Below are 16,009 nucleotides of genomic sequence, written 5' to 3'. Positions count from 1 at the left end.
TGCATTTTATCATGTATTTCTTTTTCCTTCTTGAATAAGCATATACAAGCCTTTTATAACAATATATAGCCAGGAAGAATACGTATAGGGTATATGTTTTTGATGCCTTGCAATATTGTATTGCAGATAAATGTCATATGTAGTTGTACAGTTCAGATGAATGTCATGTATACTGCTGTCTTCAGACTATTTGAAGTTCAGATAAATGTCATATATACTGTCTTCAGAGTGTTCACAGTTCTAATGAATGTCATGTACACTGTCTTTAGAGTGTTCACAGTTCAGATGAATGTCATGTACACTGTCTTCAGAGTGTTTGAAGTTCAGATGAATGTCATGTACATTGTCTTAAGAGCGTTCACAGTACAGATGAATGCCATGTACACTGTCTTCAGAGTGTTCACAGTTCTAATGAATGTCATGTACACTGTCTTCAGACTGTTCACTGTTCAGATGAATGTCATGTACACTGTCTTCAGAGTGTTCACAGTACAGATGAATGCCATGTACACTGTCTTCAGAGTGTTCACAGTTCTGATGAATGTCATGTACATTGTCTTCAGAGTGTTCACAGTTCTGATGAATGTCATGTACACTGTCTTCAGAGTTCACAGTTCTGATGAATGTCATGTACACTGTCTTTAGAGTGTTCACAGTTCAGATGAATGTCATGTACATTGTCTTCAGAGTGTTCACAGTTCTGATGAATGTCATGTACACTGTCTTCAGAGTGTTCACAGTTCTGATGAATGTCATGTACACTGTCTTCAGAGTGTTAACAGTTCTGATGAATGTCATGTACACTGTCTTCAGAGTGTTTGAAGTTCAGATGAATGTCATGTACACTGTCTTTAGAGTGTTAACAGTTCTGATGAATGTCATGTACACTGTCTTCAGAGTGTTCACAGTTCTGATGAATGTCATGTACACTGTCTTTAGAGTGTTCACAGTACAGATGAATGTCATGTACACTGTCTTCAGAGTGTTTACAGTTCTAATGAATGTCATGTACACTGTCTTCAGACTGTTCACTGTTCAGATGAATGTCATGTACACTGTCTTCAGAGTGTTCACAGTACAGATGAATGTCATGTACACTGTTTTTAGAGTGTTCACAGTTCTGATGAATGTCATGTACATTGTCTTCAGAGTGTTCACAGTTCTGATGAATGTCATGTACACTGTCTTCAGAGTGTTAACAGTTCAGATGAATGTCATGTACACTGTCTTTAGAGTGTTCACAGTTCTGATGAATGTCATGTACATTGTCTTCAGAGTGTTCACAGTTCAGATGAATGTCATGTACACTGTCTTCAGACTGTTCACAGTTCTGATGAATGTCATGTACATTGTCTTCAGAGTGTTCACAGTTCTGATGAATGTCATGTACACTGTCTTCAGAGTGTTAACAGTTCTGATGAATGTCATGTACACTGTCTTCAGAGTGTTTGAAGTTCAGATGAATGTCATGTACACTGTCTTTAGAGTGTTCACAGAACAGATGAATGTCATGTACACTGTCTTTAGAGTGTTCACAGTTCTGATGAATGTCATGTACACTGTCTTTAGAGTGTTCACAGTTCTGATGAATGTCATGTACACTGTCTTTAGAGTGTTCACAGTTCTGATGAATGTCATGTACACTGTCTTTAGAGTGTTCACAGTTCTGATGAATGTCATGTACACTGTCTTTAGAGTGTTCACAGTTCTGATGAATGTCATGTACACTGTCTTTAGAGTGTTCACAGTTCTGATGAATGTCATGTACACTGTCTTTAGAGTGTTCACAGTTCTGATGAATGTCATGTACACTGTCTTTAGAGTGTTCACAGTTCTGATGAATGTCATGTACACTGTCTTTAGAGTGTTCACAGAACAGATGAATGTCATGTACACTGTCTTTAGAGTGTTCACAGTACAGATGACTGCCATGTACACTGTCTTTAGAGTGTTCACAGTTCTGATGAATGTCATGTACACTGTCTTCAGAGTGTTCACAGTACAGATGAATGCCATGTACACTGTCTTAAGAGTGTTCACAGTACAGATGAATGTCATGTACACTGTCTTCAGAGTGTTCACAGTTCTGATGAATGTCATGTACATTGTCTTCAGAGTGTTTATGGCTCAGATGAATGTCATGTACAATGTCTTCGGACTGTTCACTGTTCAGATGAATGTCATGTACACTGTCTTCAGAGTGTTCACAGTTCAGATGAATGTCATGTACACTGTCTTCAGAGTGTTCACAGTTCTGATGAATGTCATGTACATTGTCTTCAGAGTGTTTACAGTTCTGATGAATGTCATGTACACTGTCTTCAGAGTATTCACAGTTCTGATGAATGTCATGTACAATGTCTTCAGAGTGTGTATGGCTCAGATGAATGTCATGTACAATGTCTTCAGAGTGTTCACAGTTCAGATGAATGTCATGTACATTGTCTTCAGAGTGTTTATGGCTCAGATGAATGTCATGTACAATGTCTTCAGAGTGTTCACAGTTCAGATGAATGTCATGTACACTGTCTTCAGAGTGTTCACAGTTCTGATGAATGTCATGTACACTGTCTTAAGAGTGTTCACAGTTCTGATAAATGTCATGTACACTGTCTTCAGAGTGTTCACAGAACAGATGAATGTCATGTACATTGTCTTCAGAGTGTTTATGGCTCAGATGAATGTCATGTACAATGTCTTCAGAGTGTTCACAGTTCTGATGAATGTCATGTACACTGTCTTTAGAGTGTTCACAGTTCTGATGAATGTCATGCAGTAGGGTTAAGAATATGTTACCGTGGTAATCTAACGTACAGTCGGGGTTGAGATATGTTACCCTGGTAAACTACCCTACAGTAGGGGTGAGATATGTTACCCTGGTCATCTACCCTACAGTAGGGGTGAGATATGTTACCCTGGTAAACTACCCTACAGTAGGGGTGAGATATGTTACCCTGGTAATCTACCCTACAGAAGGGGTGAGATATGTTACCCTGGTAATCTACCCTACAGTAGGGGGTGAGATATGTTACCCTGGTAATCTACCCTACAGTAGGGGTGAGATATGTTACCCTGGTAATCTACCATACAGTAGGGGTGAGATATGTTACCCTGGTAATCTACCCTACAGTAGGGGTGAGATATGTTACCCTGGTAATCTACCCTACAGTAGGGGTGAGATATGTTACCCTGGTAATCTACCCTACAGTAGGGGTTGAGGTATGTTACCCTGGTAATCTACCCTACAGTAGGGGTGAGATATGTTACCCTGGTAATCTACCCTACAGTAGGGGTGAGATATGTTACCTTGGTAATCTACCCTACAGTAGGGGTGAGATATGTTACCTTGGTAATCTACCCTACAGTAGGGGTGAGATATGTTACCCTGGTAATCTACCCTACAGTAGGGGTGAGATATGTTACCCTTGGTAATCTACCCTACAGTAGGGGTGAGATATGTTACCCTGGTAATCTACCCTACAGTAGGGGTGAGATATGTTACCCTGGTAATCTACCCTACAATAGGGGTGAGATATGTTACCCTGGTAATCTACCCTACAGTAGGGGTGAGATATGTTACCCTGGTAATCTACCCTACAGTAGGGGTGAGATATGTTACCCTGGTAATCTACCCTACAGTAGGGGTGAGATATGTTACCCTGGTAATCTACCCTACAGTAGGGGGTGAGATATGTTACCTTGGTAATCTACCCTACAATAGGGGTGAGATATGTTACCCTGGTAATCTACCCTACAGTAGGGGTGAGATATGTTACCTTGGTAATCTACCCTACAATAGGGGTGAGATATGTTACCCTGGTAATCTACCCTACAGTAGGGGGTGAGATATGTTACCCTGGTAATCTACCCTACAGTAGGGGGTGAGATATGTTACCCTGGTAATCTACCCTACAGTAGGGGTGAGATATGTTACCCTGGTAATCTACCATACAGTAGGGGTGAGATATGTTACCCTGGTAATCTACCCTACAGTAGGGGTGAGATATGTTACCCTGGTAATCTACCATACAGTAGGGGTGAGATATGTTACCCTGGTAATCTACCCTACAGTAGGGGTTGAGGTATGTTACCCTGGTAATCTACCCTACAGTAGGGGTGAGATATGTTACCCTGGTAATCTACCCTACAGTAGGGGTGAGATATGTTACCTTGGTAATCTACCCTACAGTAGGGGTGAGATATGTTACCTTGGTAATCTACCCTACAGTAGGGGTGAGATGTGTCACCTTGGTAATCTACACTACAGTAGGGGTGAGATATGTTACCTTGGTAATCTACCCTACAGTAGGGGTGAGATATGTTACCCTGGTAATCTACCCTACAGTAGGGGTGAGATATGTTACCCTGGTAATCTACCCTACAATAGGGGTGAGATATGTTACCCTGGTAATCTACCCTACAGTAGGGGGTGAGATATGTTACCCTGGTAATCTACCCTACAGTAGGGGTGAGATATGTTACCTCGGTAATCTACCCTACAATAGGGGTGAGATATGTTACCCTGGTAATCTACCCTACAGTAGGGGGTGAGATATGTTACCTTGGTAATCTACCCTACAATAGGGGTGAGATATGTTACCCTGGTAATCTACCCTACAGTAGGGGTTGAGATATGTTACCTTGGTAATCTACCCTACAATAGGGGTGAGATATGTTACCCTGTTAATCTACCCTACAGTAGGGGGTGAGATATGTTACCCTGGTAATCTACCCTACAGTAGGGGGTGAGAAATGTTACCCTGGTAATCTACCCTACAGTAGGGGTTGAGATATGTTACCCTGGTAATCTACCCTACAGTAGGGGTTGAGATATGTTACCTTGGTAATCTACCCTACAATAGGGGTGAGATATGTTACCCTGGTAATCTACCCTACAGTAGGGGGTGAGATATGTTACCCTGGTAATCTACCCTACAGTAGGGGGTGAGAAATGTTACCCTGGTAATCTACCCTACAGTAGGGGTTGAGATATGTTACCTTGGTAATCTACCCTACAGTAGGGGGTGAGAAATGTTACCCTGGTAATCTACCCTACAGTAGGGGTGAGATATGTTACCTTGGTAATCTACCCTACAGTAGGGGTGAGATATGTTAGCCTGGTAATCTACCCTACAGTAGGGGTGAGATATGTTACCTTGGTAATCTACCATACAGTAGGGGTGAGATATGTTACCTTGGTAATCTACCCTACAGTAGGGGTGAGATATGTTACCCTGGTAATCTACCTTACAGTAGGGGTGAGATATGTTAGCCTGGTAAACTATCCTACAGTAGGGGTTGAGATGTGTTACCTTGGTAATATACCCTACAGTAGGGGTGAGATATGTTACCTTGGTAATATACCCTACAGTAGGGGTGAGATATGTTACCTTGGTAATCTACCCTACAGTAGGGGATGGGAGTATGTTACCGGAGTAACCTATTCAAAGTGTTGTTATGTTATCCTGTTGCTGTCAAAACCAAGCTCATTAACAAATCACTTTGAAATTAAATAGGCATAAGATTTAAACTTACTAAATGAGATGAATAAGGTTAGGTTTGATTTTTTTGCATTCAATTACGTTTTATTTGCGTATGATAATAAATAATTCGTAGATAACATGTTAATTGAAATTGTAAGTGAAAAGCATGAAAAGCAAGGAGCCAAGTCATAGAGCTTGGGAGATCAAGATACGGTTTATTTTATGGGTAAAAAATAAACACTGCCTCTTATTTGTATGAAGAGGTCAGAGACATCACCAGACATTTTACACCATTGCTCTAAGGAGGCATACAGGTACGGGAAACCTGAATACGGCTCCACACGCCCATGTACGTCATACGAATAACAATGTCTATTGTTAAGTTGTCTTCAAATCAACCCAACTGACAGGAAACCTTGTGGCTTTCTTAATGCGTATATGAGTGGAAATCAGTTCTGTAATGAACATTTTCATTTCGTATTAAATTCTAATTTTAGAAAATAAAACTTTGCCCCTTTTACCGCTGTCTATCAAAACAGAGCTGGTGACATATTAGAAAAGAGAAAAAATTGATGGGAAACTTTATATTACCATCACTGTTGAAACTTCTTTTTCTTGTGTGGAATGAAAGAATTACATACAATATGGTCAACATAGTCACCAGGAAAACATTCGTGTAATATTTCCTGATGAACTTATTGATATCTCTCTATTAGGAAGCTGTCTAATGAAGCTACATGTATATAGAAAAATGTTTTGTAATATGATTTGATAGATCCTGCTGAAGTTGATATTAATCTTGCTGCATATCATATGAAAGTAGAATCAACATTAGCACCTTGAAATAATTAAACGTGCATTAACAAAATATTTTGAAATGCAACCCCCAAAAAATGCACAAACAGAAATCTTCTTTTTTTTCCACACTTTTTCATAGATTTCATTTTTTAATTAACTCTTGTTTAGTTAATTTCTATCAAACTTTTTTTTTTCAAGCTGTGCTTTTATTTACATATAGCTGTTAATTTATGAATATATTTACTGTATGTTTCTAAAAGTGTGAATAATTTCAAGGTTTAAAAAAAAAAAAATTTACCTCACAGAATTGTAATTATAAGAGCTATTTGTGGCAAGTCTTTTGATTCGTTCAGTATTTTTTTTTTTTTCCTTTTTAAATTACTGATTTAGCTTATTAAATTATTTTTTTCAGCCTTTTTGATAGCATATTAACAAGCTCATTGAAAAGCTGTGTTTTAATTTGAGAACTGCATTCATATTTAAACTGAAAATAATTGTAACAAGTAGAGGCTATGGTGAGGCAGTCCACAAATTATATCACTAGCCTGTAATTACTTTTTCTAACCAACTAGGGCTGATATCTAATTTCTGCTGACAAAGGGATTATCATCTATTCTATCAAAATATTAATTAGTTTTACAAACTAATTTGTAATCCGTGTGATTTGTTACACCAACATTTGCCATTTGATGTTGTTGTATTCTCTTTCTTTCTTCCTTTTTAAAATTTTTTTTTAGAGTAAAATGTATTTTATTTCTCTGGGAACTAGTTTTTGAGGTTTCTAATGCACTGTTTTAATTAAGTACATGTGTTAGCTGTTTTAGTTTTCATGTGACAGACACAAATAAGAGCATTATGGTAAAATTTGTCCAAGGAAAAATGTATAATGTTTAAGTTTGTGCACTTTATAAGCCACACACATTGAAGAGAGGAATTGGAACATTCATACCATATGAACATAAATCCTTAATATCCTTATTTAATTAATATGAAGCACCACTAAAGTTTCATGATTGATGTTTCTAATTTGCATCCATATTGCATGAATGGTAAAAGTTCCACAATCCAGCCATGCTTGATAAGATATCCTTCTTCCGACCTACCTCATTTTCTAGTTCCACTACACAAATCTGTTTACCCCATTATCCAGCTACCACTAATATGTGTACCAGTAATTGGCCACCACTAATCTGTGTCCCAGTAATTGGCCATCACTAAAATGTGTCCCAGTAATTGGCCACCACTTATTTGTGTCCCAGTAATTGGCATCCACTAATGTGTGTCCCAGTAATTGGCCATCACTAATGTGTGTCCCAGTAATTGGCCATCACTAATCTGTGTCCCAGTAATTGGCATCCACTAATCTGTGTCCCAGTAATTGGCATCCACTAATGTGTGTCCCAGTAATTAGCCATCACTAATGTGTGTCCCAGTAATTGGCATCCACTAATCTGTGTCCCAGTAATTGGCCATCACTAATCTGTGTCCCAGTAATTGGCATCCACTAATTTGTGTCCCAGTAATTGGCATCCACTAATCTGTGTCCCAGTAATTGGCCACCATTAATCTGTGCCCCATAAATTGACCACCACTAATATGTGCCCCATTAATTGACCACCATTAATCTGTGCCCCATTAATTGACCACCACTAATCTGTGCCCAATTAATTGACCACCACTTATCTGTGCCCCATTAATTGACCACCATTAATCTGTGCCCCATTAATTGACCACCACTAATCTGTGCCCAATTAATTGACCACCACTAATCTGTGCCCCATTAATTGACCACCATTAATCTGTGCCCCATTAATTGCCCACCACTAATCTGTGCCCAATTAATTGACCACCACTTATCTGTGCCCCATTAAAGACCACCATTTATCTGTGCCCCATTAATGGCCACCACTTGTCTTTGTATCATTAATTGACCACCTCTAATCTCTTTGTGCCATTAATTAGCCACCACAGATCTATTTCCCCATTCATTGGTCACTACTTATCTGTTTGCCAACACTGAACTGTCAATATAACTATCCAGATACTGGTGATTCAGTTTAAATCATATGTTTGTAATTACAGGACTCAAATGTATTGTGGTCTATGGTAACTTGGATGTAGATACGATCTTTTGTTTAAAATGAAGTCTTTTATCATGTTTCCCTCTGATTTCGGCTATGGTAAGCTATCAGGTGTACTGATATCTACATGTGTGCGATATACAATGTAACTCTCTGATCATATCCAATCCCTTCCCCGTCCTTCCCACAGATCTATTTCCCCATTCATTGGTCACTACTTATCTGTTTGCCAACACTGAACTGTCAATATAACTATCCAGATACTGGTGATTCAGTTTAAATCATATGTTTGTAATTACAGGACTCAAATGTATTGTGGTCTATGGTAACTTGGATGTAGATACGATCTTTTGTTTAAAATGAAGTCTTTTATCATGTTTCCCTCTGATTTCGGCTATGGTAAGCTATCAGGTGTACTGATATCTACATGTGTGCGATATACAATGTAACTCTCTGATCATATCCAATCCCTTCCCCGTCCTTCCCCCCCCCCCCCCCCCTCCCCTCCCCTCCCCTCCCGGTCTTCTCCTTTCCCTATCCTTTCCCCTCCCCTTCTTCCCTCCTTTTTCCCTACCCCTTTTTCTCCCTTTCCCTCTCCTCATGTCACCCCTTCAGTTCCCCTCTCCTCCAAGGCCTTTCAGAAAATGATATTTGAATGGAGAGTTAAATGGTTATTATAAACACCGATTACCTACTATTAAACTGCTAAGCTCTTAAAGAGTTTTGGGTTAATTAAACTGGGGCTCTAAGCTCATGATTTGGCATATGATTAATACAGTAGATATCAAACCTATATGTATATATATATATGTATATTTGGCTACATCTCTTTACTCTCCAGTCTTATTTGAGTGTATACATACAACATATGGCCGACAGTAGCATATAAAGCAGTCCATAAGTATGACCTCTGGCATTTAAAGTATGATCACCTCGGTTTCACCCCTGATAATTCAGATCTTTTTAGGGGTTCTGTTGAGGCCCTTTTGGGTGAGATACCTGTACCCATTATCTTACCCCTTATTTTTTTAGCATCCCACAATTCCCTTGGAAAATTAAAAAAAAGGTAGTTATCCGTGATCCTTTTCTCATAGTAAAATTAGCCTGTCCCTATATTTGATCCCTTGAATATTCCTATAGAAAATGTCTGTGGTACATGGAGACCTTTTTTATCTGGTTCATATATTAAGGAGTCCCTTACATTTCAACCTTTTTATCCCTTCATATAAGGGAGTCCCTTACAATTCTACTGCCTTCTTTAGGTGGTACTCTACACGGCCAGCCCCTTATCTAGTCCCCTAGGGATTCTCTTTAGTGCACAGGAGGTGATATCAGCTTTAACTATTGGTCTGTCGCTTACCACAGCCAGCCAGCCTGGCCTAAAGTAACCACTGCCGACAATGAAATCTTCTGCTTATGACGTCAATGCATTAACAAGAAACCCCAGTGCTAATGTGTAAAAACCATAGGTTATACATAGATTGAACCACTTCTGAGGCCTGCTAAATCGGCTCCACACCACCTTATGTTGGCAGTGTAAAGTTTTGGGAATTAATTGTTTTGTCCTAATATACCTGTAATAAGTGACGTGTGGACTGGACATTAAGTCATTCCTTCAGAGACTGAACAGTACTGTGCCTGCCGAGGACTGTCAATGGTGAGCGATATCATGGTAGGTTATTTTTATGTCTGCCGTTCATTATTGACAGTGTCGTCTTTCATTAGAGAAGCTGGTAAATAGAGATATATAAATGTGTAGATTTTCACTGGGTTTTCTGATTGAGGACTACAGTGTAAATGTAAAATGTGTGTAATGTGAGTGTGTGTATGTGTGCCCATCAGTAAAAATAAGTATTGGAATTTAATTAGTAATGGTGATGATACACATCAAGCCAATCTGTTCTGTCAGAATAGATATACACCTATATATACACCTATATATAAAGACTACAAATCGATGTAGCTGTGATTCCCCATATTTGTTGCACTCGGTGAAGATGGTACTGGCAAATCAGGGGCTATATCGGCTTATCTGATAACTGCCTAGTACAGGTAGTGAGACAGCGAGGGATGTCATACTAGTTACAAGGTAGGTACCAAAACTAGAATGTTACAGAATCATATTGTCTCTCAACTCGGGGACAAAATTCTCTGTCTCCTTTGTAGCCATTGGCGTCAGTTCCACCCTATGTCTGTCCTCCCAGGAGCTTATATACATAGAGTAAGCAGTTTTATCACTGAAGACATGCTTGTCTTCATAATGATGCTATGATTTATGTACACTGAGAGGAGGATGGTGGTTCTGTCACTTATGTTGGGTCCTCAGATTAGTGTGTGTTTGTGAAATTAAGAGACTCCAGATTAAAATAAGGACATCAGAGTGGTGTGAGTTCTGAAATAGGTATGTATTTAAATGTTGTTTTCCTGAGATACAAAATGTATGTACATGTCACTGTGATGTTGTTTGTTTGAGATATGTACATGTCACTGTGATGTTGTTTGTCTGAGATATGTACATGTCACTGTGATGTTGTTTGACTGAGATATGTACATGTCATTGTGATGTTGTTTGACCGAGATATGTACATGACATTGTGATGTTGTTTGACCGAGATATGTACATGTCACTGCGATGTTGTTTGAGATATGTACATGTCACTGTGATGTTGTTTGAGATATGTACATGTCATTGTGATGTTGTTTGAGATATGTACATGTCATTGTGATGTTGTTTGACCGAGATATGTACATGTCATTGTGATGTTGTTTGACCGAGATATGTACATGTCATTGTGATGTTGTTTGTTTGAGATATGTACATGTCACTGCGATGTTGTTTGACTGAGATATGTATATGTCATTGTGATGTTGTTTGAGATATGTACATGTCACTGTGATGTTGTTTGACTGAGATATGTACATGTCATTGTGATGTTGTTTGACTGAGATATGTACATGTCACAGTGATGTTGTTTGACTGAGATATGTACATGTCATTGTGATGTTGTTTGACTGAGATATGTACATGTCACTGCGATGTTGTTTGAGATATGTACATGTCACTGTGATGTTGTTTGAGATATGTACATGTCATTGTGATGTTGTTTGAGATATGTACATGTCATTGTGATGTTGTTTGACCGAGATATGTACATGTCATTGTGATGTTGTTTGACCGAGATATGTACATGTCATTGTGATGTTGTTTGTTTGAGATATGTACATGTCACTGCGATCTTGTTTGACTGAGATATGTACATGTCATTGTGATGTTGTTTGAGATATGTACATGTCATTGTGATGTTGTTTGACTGAGATATGTACATGTCACTGTGATGTTGTTTGACTGAGATATGTACATGTCATCGTGATGTTGTTTGACTGAGATATGTACATGTCATTGTGATGTTGTTTGACTGAGATATGTACATGTCATTGTGATGTTGTTTTACAGAGATATGTACATGTCATTGTGATGTTGTTTTACTGAGGTATTTATATATCACTGCGATGTTGTTTGACTGAGATATGTACATGTCACTGTGATGTTGTTTGTCTGAGATATGTACATGTCATTGTGATGTTGTTTGAGATATGTACATGTCACTGTGATGTTGTTTGTCTAAGATATGTACATGTCACAGTGATGTTGTTTGTTTGAGATATGTACATGTCACTGTGATGTTATTTAACTGAGATATGTATATGTCATTGTGATGTTGTTTGAGATATGTACATGTCATTGTGATGTTGTTTGAGATATGTACATGTCATTGTGATGTTGTTTGTCTGAGATATGTACATGTCACTGTGATGTTGTTTGACTGAGATATGTACATGTCATTGTGATGTTGTTTGACAAAGATATGTACATGTCACTGTGATGTTGTTTGAGATATGTACATGTCATTGTGATGTTGTTTGTTTGAGATATGTACATGTCATTGTGATGTTGTTTGAGATATGTACATGTCATTGTAATGTTGTTTGTTTGAGATATGTACATGTCATTGTGATGTTGTTTGACTGAGATATGTACATGTCATTGTGATGTTGTTTGTTTGAGATATGTACATGTCACTGTGATGTTGTTTGACTGAGATGTGTACATGTCATTGTGATGGTGTTTAACTATGTACATGTGATACTAGTAATGTTTTTTGAGTACTAAAATATTTGCATATTCAGTAGAATATCTATGAACTATTAAGTATAGTACTGCGCACAAAGAAACATTTCCATGCTGATTTACTTAAAGATGGCAGTTAATGATAATTTTATGTCTTTTTAATTGAGCACATCAATCATGCTTGATTAATAAATCCATTTTCACTAAAATGAAATGCTTGTTATTTAACTATAAATGTCGACATTTGTATGCAGTATATGATCTACACACTCTCTTAAGGTAAAGTTTAACACTTTTGACTTAAGAGGTCATTTTTTTATTTACACATATATATATCTATGATGTCCAATGTCATCTATATATATACTCATTAAAAAAGTAGCCTTGCATGGCTTAGAAGTCGTGTCTGTACCTGTCTACAGGTATATACCTGTGTAGGTCCCTGTTTGTAAGGATAAACTACATATTATACCACCTATACCTTGTGCATGATGGCATTAGGTATTGTGATCTGCAGGTGTACAATTAAGTATTGTGATCTACAGGTGTACCATTAGGTATTGTGATCTACAGGTGTACCATTAGGTATTGTAACTACAGGTGTACCATTAGGTATTGAGATCTACAGGTGTACCATTAGGTATTGTGATCTACAGGTGTACAATTAAGTATTGTGATCTACAGGTGTACCATTAGGTATTGTGATCTACAGGTGTACCATTAGGTATTGTAACTACAGGTGTACCATTAGGTATTGTGATCTACAGGTGTACCATTAGGTATTGTGATCTACAGGTGTACCATTAGGTATTGTGATCTACAGGTGTATCATTAGGTATTGTACCTACAGGTGTATCATTAGGTATTGTACCTACAGGTGTATCATTAGGTATTGTACCTACAGGTGTATCATTAGTTATTGTAACTACAGGTGTATTAATAGGTATTGTAACTACAGGTGTATCATTAGGTATTGTAACTACAGGTGTACCGTTAGGTATTGTAACTACAGGTGTATCATTAGGTATTGTAACTACAGGTGTATCATTAGGTATTGTAACTACAGGTGTATCATTAGGTATTGTAACTACAGGTGTATCATTAGGTATTGTAACTACAGGTGTATCGTTAGGTATCATTTGTTGACCAGAACAACTGTCTCCTTGGGTTTCAATACTATCTTTCGTAGAGTAACACTCTAGGTACTGGTATCATCCATCTGCCAGTGTTGCCAGGCATGTTCTCCAAGCATTGTCTTGGATTCATAGAGAAGATGTGAGCCTCACACAAAGATACACCAGTGATAAGCCTGAAGGAGATATCTATCACAGCAGAGGTAGTGGTTTATCACCAGATTGTATATCTACTCTACATCAATGTGTCTGATTAGTGTATACCTTCATAGCTAATATAATCAAAGAATTTGACAGGTTGTATGTCCATAGCATCAGAGGTTGAACTGAGGGTACATCAGCATGATCATAGCTTTAATAAAGTAGACAACAGCTAGATAATAGCTTCATTCCAAAGAGCTCAGGTCATTGGTAATCCAATATTCAAATATTAATATGTATGATATATAGTTTCAATGGAACTAAATTAGTTGGACGATAGCTTCAAGCGAGGTACAAACAGTACTAGTAATAGCAAAGGGCTGCATATATGAATGAATAATTTGGATATACAGATAGGCAGGAGAATGCAGAAGAAGAAAAAAGGAATAAAAATGTTTTGTTTTTGTTTTTTTTTCTCTTCTACATTTGTATATCAATACAAAAACGTGGGTCACCAGGGTCATTGAGAAGCATTTTGTAGATACTAGCATCAAACTGATATCAACATTATTAGATCCATCAAGATCCACACATGTCCTTCATCTAGGAAGATTGCACAAAGCCCCTAATGCCGTCTGATACACAAAAGTCCTGAAAATCCCTAAAAGTTCATGAATAACCCACTCTGTTCAGAGTCTGGCAATTTCCATGTAAGTAAGTTCCACATAATGTCAGTCTGGACAAATCTACCTACAGGTTCCAGACAGTTAATGCAGGGTTTGTTGTAAACATAACTGCTTGTGGTGGTCAGGTTTTACAAATTATAGATCTAATTTGAATATCTGCCCAGCATTCAATGTTCCTGTCTACCCTGCACCATGGTGCAAATAGCCCTGGAACATCAAGCATTCGTATCGTTGATGGATGCTTGAAATTCTCCTCTGCTGTACATAATTACAAATTTATAGCCTGTTGTGTATTGTTATAGTGGTGTTTTTGGTGCTTTATTTCCTATTTCCTGTAGGATATTCCTGAGTCTATCTAGAAAGGGATATTAGTCTTCTCCCTATTTTATTTTCTTCTTTTGAAGTTTTTGCAATAAAAACACTTCGGTTTTATTCCTGTCACATTTGGTAAGCAAAGTACTTTTTTTTTTTTTTTTAACGATGTCTTTGAGTTTTGGAAAATAGGCTTCTGTGTGTACCTAGAGGAAGTAGTAATTGTCTGACACTTTCTTGGTGACCAATTAAAAAAGTCCCCCACGTCTAAGTTATAACATCAAGCCATCAATAGTCTTGTATGTCATTAAGTGTTAAACTTGTCCTTGTGGTTAGATGGCACAGTGGTAAACACACTCGTCTTTCACCTTTAGGTGGCACAGTGGTAACACACTCGTCTTTCACCTTTAGGTGGCACAGTGGTACCTAACACACTCGTCTTTCACCTTTAGGTGGCACAGTGGTAAACACACTCGTCTTTCACCTTTAGGTGGCACAGTGGTAACACACTCGTCTTTCACCTTTAGGTGGCAAAGTGGTAACACACTCGTCTTTCACCTTTAGGTGGCACAGTGGTAACACACTCGTCTTTCACCTTTAGGTGGCACAGTGGTAACACACTCGTCTTTCACCTTTAGGTGGCACAGTGGTAACACACACTCGTCTTTCACCTTTAGGTGGCACAGTGGTAACACACTCGTCTTTCACCTTTAGGTGGCACAGTGGTACCTAACAAACTCGTCTTTCACCTTTAGGTGGCACAGTGGTAACACACTCGTCTTTCACCTTTAGGTGGCACAGTGGTACCTAACAAACTCGTCTTTCACCTTTAGGTGGCACAGTGGTAACACACACTCGTCTTTCACCTTTAGGTGGCACAGTGGTAACACACTCGTCTTTCACCTTTAGGTGGCACAGTGGTACCTAACACACTCGTCTTTCACCTTTAGGTGGCACAGTGGTAAACACACTCGTCTTTCACCTTTAGGTGGCACAGTGGTAACACACTCGTCTTTCACCTTTAGGTAGCACAGTGGTAACACACTCGTCTTTCACCTTTAGGTGGCACAGTGGTAACACACTCGTCTTTCACCTGTTCCATTATGGTCAACTAATCAGACATGAAAAGGTCTGCCTGACCACTTGGGTTTTCTCAGGGTACTGTACTCTGGTTTTGTCCCACTGTAAGAAAGACTCCTCATGTGCTTCCACCCGGGCCAATTCAACAAGAGTCATTAAGATCAGT

At 38.4% G+C, this 16,009-nt stretch overlaps 1 protein-coding gene across 3 annotated transcripts in view; it reads left to right on the top strand.

The window, feature by feature from the left end:
• Positions 1 to 16,009, top strand: part of LOC117323419 — a 95,552-nt gene that overhangs the window by 42,493 nt on the left and 37,050 nt on the right. The gene's annotated exons all lie outside the window — the stretch shown is intronic.

The sequence above is a fragment of the Pecten maximus genome, chromosome 3 (genome assembly GCF_902652985.1).
Source record: "Pecten maximus chromosome 3, xPecMax1.1, whole genome shotgun sequence".
Lineage (NCBI taxonomy): Eukaryota > Metazoa > Mollusca > Bivalvia > Pectinida > Pectinidae > Pecten > Pecten maximus.
Note: the sequence above shows the minus strand (reverse complement) of the source record. Positions and strands in the feature narration are given on the sequence as shown.